General features: G+C 31.3%; 1 non-coding gene across 1 annotated transcript; it reads right to left on the reverse strand.

The window, feature by feature from the left end:
- Positions 1-374: 374 nt before the first annotated feature.
- Positions 375-448, reverse strand: TRNAR-UCU (transfer RNA arginine (anticodon UCU)). Its single transcript has one exon. It is a non-coding gene; the product is annotated as a tRNA-Arg (tRNA).
- Between the last annotated feature and the right edge of the window lie 8,702 nt (positions 449-9,150).

A 9,150-nucleotide genomic window follows, 5' to 3' on the forward strand; every position in this document is an offset into this window, starting at 1 on the left:
AAGTAATTTGATGTAAAAATGCTTATGCGGGCACAAGTAAGTTGATGCAGAAATGTTTATGCGGGAATAAGTAAGTTGATTTAAAAATATATATTACACATAATTAGATAGTTTACTATTCTGCTTATTACACATAATTACTTAATTCATCATTCTATATATTACACATAAATAGATAATTAACCATTCTGGTTTTTACACTTAATTACTTATTATTAAAAAATTTATTTTATTTTTTACCACACAAGATTTTCTAAACTGCTTTCTCAATAAATCTCGAGTTTTTAAAAATATTGTTTAAATATAACCATTATTGTTAAAGTTACCCTACGTCAATAAATTCTATTTACATTTATCTTTTTTTTAAAAAAGATCTCCTTCGGCGGGACTCGAACCCGCAAATCTTCTGCTTAGAAGGCAGACGCGTTAACCATTACGCTACGAAGGATATCTTTAAAAAATAAGACTTTTTTATAACTGGATTTAAATTAGAAAAATTGTTTTTATTTTCCTATGTTATTAAATTCTTTTTCCAAAAATTATTATTTGTTTGTTTAAAAGAAACCCTTAATCTAAACAAAAAAAATGAGTGATTTATTTAAGCTGTAGTTGTTAATACATGTTAGTTTTCTTCGAGTGTTTCTCTGTAACCCGGTCGGGGAACCGCATTGCTGCGTAAACCCCCCACGGCCCTTATGCCAGCTTTAATCCCTCTGTCGAAAGTCGACTCGCCTTAGGACTAAATGTCCCATTGACCTTAACTAGGAGTTTAATTATAGACAGTACCTCAATGTCTTGGGCTCTCTACAGACCCCTGCGCTATGCTTACGTAGGCTTTCTACTGCCATGGGAGTTATTGTTGCCGCCACTACCCAAGGAGATCGGTTGTTTTTACAAGGCCCGATCACGGCCTGATACTAGTCTTTTTATAGTGGGGTTATTAAGACTAGCGCCCACTTTTGCGACGGCGTCCCGGCTATTGTTCTTTTACCAACCAAAGCGAGGCTCGAACCTGGGAGGATCAGGAGTGAATCAGCAAGCCGACCACAAGCCTAACAGCCGTCGTTTTTCAGTAGCAACTAAGACCACCACAGGATTCTATTGCACCAATAATTAAGATATTTTTAAGATAAATATATTGTTGAAATGGTATAAAATTAATAGCCCTTAATGTCTAATAGCTCTCCAGATAGAATCATATATTAAAAGTTGGATATAAATTATACTTAAAAAATACTCATGTTTACCTCAAATTAATACTTTAAATAACTACAAAAAACCTTTATTGTTGCTTAAACAGCAATAGTTATAGTCGAAGATGATCATAACAAGGGTGTTTATTAAATATTATTGCCTTGAATAGATATAACCTGGGCGTTATTAATAAAATACTTTTTTCAACAATAAATGCTGAAATATTATTAATCTCTAATAAATCTTTAGATAACAAAAATAAATATCAAAATATTATTAAAAAAAGCCATTTTAATAAGAAATTTTTTATTGTTTTTTTTAAAATCTACAAAAATCACGTAGTTTTTCAAACCAATGATCTCTATTTTCGAGATCATCAAACGCATAGTAAAACGTTTCCGAATCTAATGAAAAGGTCAACCTATAAGGATGTGGAAAATTCGGGTAGTCTAGCTTTCTAAAAGCTAGACCTTGCTTGATATTATAGTCTTTATCTTTAATGTTTCTAAAATTTCCTTCTAAAATAAAAAAATCCCCTGTGTTTAAAAGAACCAGGTATCTTTTACTCCAAAAGCAGGAAACCCAGGGTCTTTGTTTATAAACATGACCCTCTGTTAATACACAATTACCATGTCTGTAATCTCGTAAAATACAATCTGGATTGGTAACGCTTATACGGGCCGGTTTAAATTTACGGGAATATTTTTTCATTTTTCATTTTGTATTCGTTTTTTTTTTCATCAAAAGAAACATGACGAATTTGAGGATCGGAACAACCGAACTTTTTTTTGTAGGTTTTCTCAAATGATTTAGAATCAATTAAAGCTTCTTTGTCTCTGTTCTCATTAGAAGATGTTTCCTCTACTTTGCTTTGTACTTCCTCTTGATTTTTAGTAGTTTCAACTGCTCCCTGTTCGTCATTTGTTATTTTTATTTGTTTTGCCGTAGTTGTATGAATTGTTTCTGAGTCTTCCAAAGTGCTTTCATCACTTTCTACAACTAAACCTGGGCTTTCCTTTAAATATTGTGCTTGCAACCTACAAGGATTGAATGGTGGTTGTTCAACCCCATTAATTACACTTTCATATATAACATACTCTTTTTTACTACTGTCATCATCGGAAATATCAGGTTTTTTAGAATTTTTCTTTTTCCTGTTTAACATTTTAACTACTATTTCATTTTTTATAAAGGCCATTTTTAATTTGTCAAAAATGGAGTCATTGGAACCAGTTGATAAATTTGGACTATCAGAGTTGGTATTTTCATCAGAACTTGTTGACATAAGGGTAGTGGAAAATTCTCTTTTTATAGTTTTATTTTTTATTTTAATTATTAATTTTTTTTTAAGGGAGCCTTTAATTTAAAAGATTGTTGGTCAATTGATGGATTTTTTAAAAAAGGAGTTTCCCGTAAGATTTTAATATTTAAAGTAAGAGTTTGAGGTAAACATGGGTATTTATTTAAGTACAATATATATATCCAACTTCCCCCGCATTAAAGCAAACTCTTACTGAGCTATGTTAATTGCTTTTAGATCGGAGTGATTAATTTTAAATTTGTTCCCTGATTCATGTTTAACGATATAAGAATCGTTTCCTACGTCATGTGTCACTACTCCTCTTTCTTGAAATCTGTCATACGATTTCCCTTTTGTCTTCAAATTCTCCTTATTGGCAATTCTTACTTGCTGCCCTACAATAAATTTTTCTCTTTTTCTTCTTCTAAATTGTCCTTCATATTTTTCCATAGTTTTATTTATCTTTTCATGTATATTTTCGTCGCCTTTTACTGCTTCTTCAGGTGTCATTCCAATTCCTGAATGTAGCGTATTGTTGTAAGCATTCTCAATCATATTAAGTCTTTCTTCAATATTCTTATTTAACTCTTTACTTTTAGCCAATCCATCCCTGATGGTTCTTATTGCTCTTTCCACTCTTCCGTTTGATTGATGCTTTTCCACACTTGTCAAATGCTGCACTATGTTCAGATCTGTGCAGAAATTTAAAAATTCTTTCGCCACAAATTCTTTTGCATTATCTGTATTTAATTCTTTTGGAGTCCCTACTTCTTTAAATATGCTTCTCAAAGCCATTAAAATATCTTTCGTCGTTCTCGATTTTAACATTTTTATTTTCATCTTCCTTGTATAGTAATCTATAAATACAAGTACTGTACTATCTTCTTCACTTATTTTCATAATGTCTATTGCTGTTTTTTCCAATGGTTCCGATGTGTTTACAAATTCACATCCTCCTCCTAATTTTCGACTATTCTTACTACATATTTCACATGAGCTGATTACCTTGTCAATCAGCTGATTTACTTTCGGCCACTTGAATTGTTTTTCTAATTCATATTTAACTGGAACTAATCCTCTATGGATCAATTTTTCATGTATGTTCCTAATTATTTTAATTTTATTTTCCTCGTTCATTTCATCTTGTTTTTCTTCCTTGTCATTTTCATCATTTTCATATATCCTACTTAGCGCATCTGCTGTAATTAGTGTTTCTCCTTTCTTATAAGTTATATCAAAGTCATAATCTTGGATTCTTTCAATCCATCTACACATTCTTTTGTTCCCAAAATCCCCTTTCTGTTTAATCGCTTCTAATGCGATGTGATCGGTAATTAAACTAAAGCTTCTACCTCTTAATTGGTAGTCAAAATGCTCTATTCCCCAGACCACAGCTAAAAATTCTTTTTCTGTAATTCCATAATTCTTTTCTGCGCTTGTCAATTTCCTAGACGCTAATCGTATTGGTACTAATTTTCCATTGTTATCTTTTTGAAATAATGCTGCTCCTAAACCTGTATCTGAAGCATCTGTCTCTAATATAAACTTTTTATCGTAATCTGGTAAGTATAGGCACACTTCTTCCATTAGATTATCTTTTAATTTCAAAAAACTATTTTCCATTTCGTTCGTCCATTCAAATTTTGCATATTTCCCTGTTTTTTCGTACAATGGTATTGCAATTCTGCTCATATCTTTTATAAATGCTGAAAAGAAATTCATCTTTCCTAAAAATCTCCTTAAACTTTTTGTATCCGTTGGTCTCGGATAGTTCATTATATCTGTTCTTGATTCTTCTGTTAATTTCTGGGTTTTCCCATTTACTACTATTCCTAAAAGTTTAATCTTGTTTTTGGCTAATTGTAATTTCTTCGTGTTTATACACAAATTATTCTCTTCCAATCTTTTGAAAACTTCAAATACTAATTTATCATGTGTTTCTTGTGTTTTACCATGTACAACAATATCATCAAGGTATACTTCCACACCTTTTCCACTCATATCTCCTAATAATTTGTCCATTGTCTTTTGGAAAATGCTTGGTGCATTTTTATATCCCATCGGCATTCTATTCCATTCATATAATCTGTTATCAAATTTGAATGCAGTCTTAAATCTATGTTCTTTCTTTACTTCTATCTGGAAATAACCATCTTTTAAATCGATCACTGTAAAAACAGTTGATCCTTGTAATTTTTCTATTAAGTCATTCATTATTGGTGTAGGGTAATCTTCTTTTATAACAAGCTCATTTAATGCTATCAAGTTAGTACACACTCTAACTGTGCCATCTGGCTTTTCCACTGGGCGTACTGGACTTCTCCATTCTGATGTTGATCTGCTTATTATTCCGCACTGTTCTAATTTATCTAATTGTATTTTAGTTTCTTCAATCATACTTTGTTCTACTCTTCTTTGTCCTGGTACGCATACTCTTTTCCCTTCTGGTGTATTAATTTCACAAACACCCAGCTTACATGGATCTCTAATTTTTAGATCATTATTTGTAGCTTGTGGGTATCTTTTTATTATTTTCTGTAACAATTCACTTTCTTCTTTATTCACTTCTTCGTGATCCATGCTGTGCTTCTTCTTCTCATTCAGCAATATTTCTTTTTCTACTCTCTTATTCACTTCTTTGTGATCCATACCAATCATATTGACAGGTAATACCTCCTCTTCTTTGAGGGCTTCTTTTATTTTCACGTCTTTGTGATCCATACCTATCATATTGACAGGTAATACCTCCTCTTCTTTGAGGGCTTCTTTTTGCTTATGTGTTGCTCTTTTCTTTCTATCCATTCTTTCAACAATCTTCTTAAGCCATATCCAGTGTGGCATACTTCTAGGTCTTCTTTTCATCCTTTCCACAACTTCTTCTTTTTCATTTCCTTCATTCATCCCATCAATTATTTCGGATGTTTTTATCTCGCTGTATTCCTCAAGCAATGCTTCTACTAATAGTAGATTAAATCGAGTGTACTCTCCTAAAGTTAACTCTCCCTGGTAAAACTGTTCGTATGTTTCAAGATTGTTTTCTTCTGAACCAAATTCTATTATATATTCCAATTTAAAAATTTTCCATGACAGATTTTCTTTCTGAATTTTCATAAACCAGCGAATTACAGAATCTGAGGATCCCCGAACAAACCAATTAATCTGTTCATTGTCTCCTTTAATCTTTCGTGATTTCGTATAGCTTTCTGCTTTCCATAGTTCTGCTAGGGCATCATTAACTCCTTTTCGGCGTGCTCTCGTATCGGGTGCCAAGTAAGAGTTTGAGGTAAACATGGGTATTTATTTAAGTACAATATATATATCCAACTTTTAATAAATAAACTTTAATTGAAGATTGTTGGTCAATTAGTGGATTTTTTTTAAAAAGGAGTTTCCCCGTAAGATTTTAATATTTTTAAGGGAACCCAAATTTAAAAGATTGTTGGTCAATTAGTGGATTTTTTTAAAAAAGGAGTTTCCCCATATGATTTTAATATTTAATAAATAACTTTAAAAGAAGATCTTTGGTCTTTTAATGGATTTTTAAAAAAAATGAGATTCCCCATATGAATTTAATAAATAAACTTTAAAAGAAGATCTTTGGTTTTAATTAGAATTTAATTTTTCAAAAACTTTTTTAATTTTTTTTTAAAAAAAGGGAAGAATTGATTTTAGAATTAGGAAAGTGTTTTAGACAAAAACAACAAAATTTAATTTTTGTCTAAAACATAGATGTTATAATCGGTCAATATTTATACTCCTAATAACAATAAATATTTTAAGTACTAACAATAGAATATAAATGATTGAACAGTTTTTTCATCAGTTTTAAAATTAATTAACCAATCAAACAACTTCACAATTAAAAAGGCAATTTCTATTTATTAAACTACAAAACGTCTCTTTACTTTGTTTATTTTAATTCTTATTATTATTGTCTATTTAATAACCTGCAAAATGCCTCTTTATCTTGTTTATTTTAATTCTTATTATAATTTTCTATTTAATAACCTGCAAAATGCCTCTTTATCTTGTTTATTTTAATTTTTATTTTATTTACTTCTTTTTTTGCATTGCTTGCAGTTATTAAGTTAATTATAACACTTTTAGTGCATTTCCTATAGAAAATTAAATGCCAATGGTTATTCAGAAACTGTTATATGGAAGTCTCAGAAATAATCTTTTTAAAATAACTGGTATTTAATAACTCTTAAACAGCCATTTTTATACAATAACTGCTATATAAAATACAAGAACCCTTTTTAAAATTACTATCCAAGAACAGCAATCTTTTTATAAGAACTCATAATAGAGAACAATATCAACTTAACCAGCAAATCAAATAGCATCCCTTTATACTGTCACCTGTTAATAAACCAACTATACAGCAGCCTCACTATAAAACACTTCTCTATAAACTGTACCGTTATAAAACACCTCTTTTAATTAGATACCATCTCTCTTTATCAACAGTCTCTCTATACAGCAGCCTCTCTAAAATCAAATACAACCCCAATACAACCCCAATACCATCTCTCTTTATCAATTACCCCTTTATCAACAGCCTCTCTATACAATTGCTTCTCTATACAGCAGCCTCTCTAAAATCAAATACAACCCCAATACCATCTCTCTTTATCAATTACCCCTTTATCAACAGCCTCTCTATACAATTTCCTCTCTAAAATCAAATACAACCTCAATACCATCTTTATAACAATTCCCTCTTTAAAATCATCTCTTCACTTGAGAAAATTCTTTTTATAAAACTGGAAACACATGGATTTCAAATCAACAAAAGCGTTTCCTCTAATAAAAGAATTTATTTTAAAGATAAACAACAGTTTAAAGATAGAAAAGCAAGCAACAATTAGTAAAGAAAATGTTTTATTTAAATTAAAAGAAATCATCATTTCAACTCCCCTTTCTGAAATCAAAGGGAGGTATGCCAATCCTGCCATGGTTACAGTTATAGAGAAAATAGAAAAGATAACAAACTCCGTTTACTTAAAAAACGCGTTTGGAAATAAAATAAGAATGGACTTTGGAACAGGGCATGAACTTAATTTTTTATGTTTTTTATATGAGAATTACATGGAGACAGTAATGGAAAATACAATAGAAAACTGTGAGGCTGTTATAGAGAAAATACAATAGAAAACTGTGAGGCTGTAATAGGGAAGAAACATACAATAGAAGATAGGGATATAACATCAACTAGTATTGTTACATTAGAAGATAAAGATATAACATCAACTAAAAAAAAAAAAATGTTCGGATTTATTTAAGCTGTAGTTGTTAATACTTTGTTAGTTTTCTTCGTGTGTTTCTCTGTAATCCGGTCGGGGAACCGCATTGCTGCGTAAACCCCCCACGGCCCTTATGCCAGCTTAATCCCTCTGCCGACGGTCGGCTAGCCTTAGGACTAAGTGTCCCATTGACCCTGAGCTGGCGTTATAATTAGAGACAGTACCATACTGTCTTGGGATCTCTACAGACCCCTGCGCTATGCTTACGTAGGCTTTCTACTGCCATGGGAGTATTGTTGCCGCCACTACCCAAGGAGATCGGTTGTTTTTACAAGGCCCGATCACGGCCTGATGCTAGTCTTTTTATAGTGGAGTTATTACGACTAGCGCCCACTTTTGCGACGGCGTCCCGGTTATTGTTCTTTTACCAACCAAAGTGAGGTTCGAACCCGGGCAGCACAGGAGTGAATCAGCAAGCCGACCACAAGCCTAACGCCGTCATATAAGCCTTAATCTCAACAAATATTTAACTTGAAAACAAACAAAACGAATGTATTATTCTCTATTAAAAAAAAATAACACATAATGTTACTATTTGTAATAAAATATGCCCGAATTACTTATTTCATGATGTGTTTATCAGCCGATTCCTTTTATTTGGTGATCTATTTTTTGTTTTGACTTTATTAAATACTATAATTAAAAAAACATTAACCCTTAAGTTGTTGTTGGATAACAAGGGGGAACTAAACTTGAAAGGAAATAATAATGTGAAGGAAAATATAACACCTTATTCATAGTATAATCTAATTGTTAGCTGTTGTATTAATTAATTGTGAAATAATACGTTTACTCCTTTTAAGAAATTAATTATTATAAAGATAATACACGAAAACCTTATAAGTTAGTTTGTGGTAATACTGAACATGGACTTTAGTTAAGGTTAAATCCTTATTACAATCATGAACTTGAGCTTAAGTCTATGTTTGTACTTGCGCTCTGAGATTATTAAGAAATTATTACTTTCAAAAAAGCGTGACGTTAATAAAGTTTAATCGATTAATGTAGTAAAGACATATAGGCAAGTATAGTTAAATAAGCAAGAATAATTTTTGCTCTTATTAGGTGGAGTTTTTGACCTCCATTCCACTCCGTAACTTATATTGCACCTTCCTTTGTTGCGTTTTAATAAACTAAGACCAAAAACCCCCTTCCGCCATTTTCCAGAATTGTATAGCACTCAAAAAGCAGAGCCAAAATAAGTATCTAAACTAATTAACGGTCGATTTCTACTCGAACTTGTTTGGTTGGCATATTTAGATGTTTAGAAGGAGAAAATGAGAAAATTTACACCCTCTGAAGAGAGGTAGAAGAAAAGCTTAACACAATAAAATAAGTTACGAGCTTAGA

The sequence above is a fragment of the Arctopsyche grandis genome, unplaced genomic scaffold (genome assembly GCF_051622035.1).
Source record: "Arctopsyche grandis isolate Sample6627 unplaced genomic scaffold, ASM5162203v2 HiC_scaffold_542, whole genome shotgun sequence".
Lineage (NCBI taxonomy): Eukaryota > Metazoa > Arthropoda > Insecta > Trichoptera > Hydropsychidae > Arctopsyche > Arctopsyche grandis.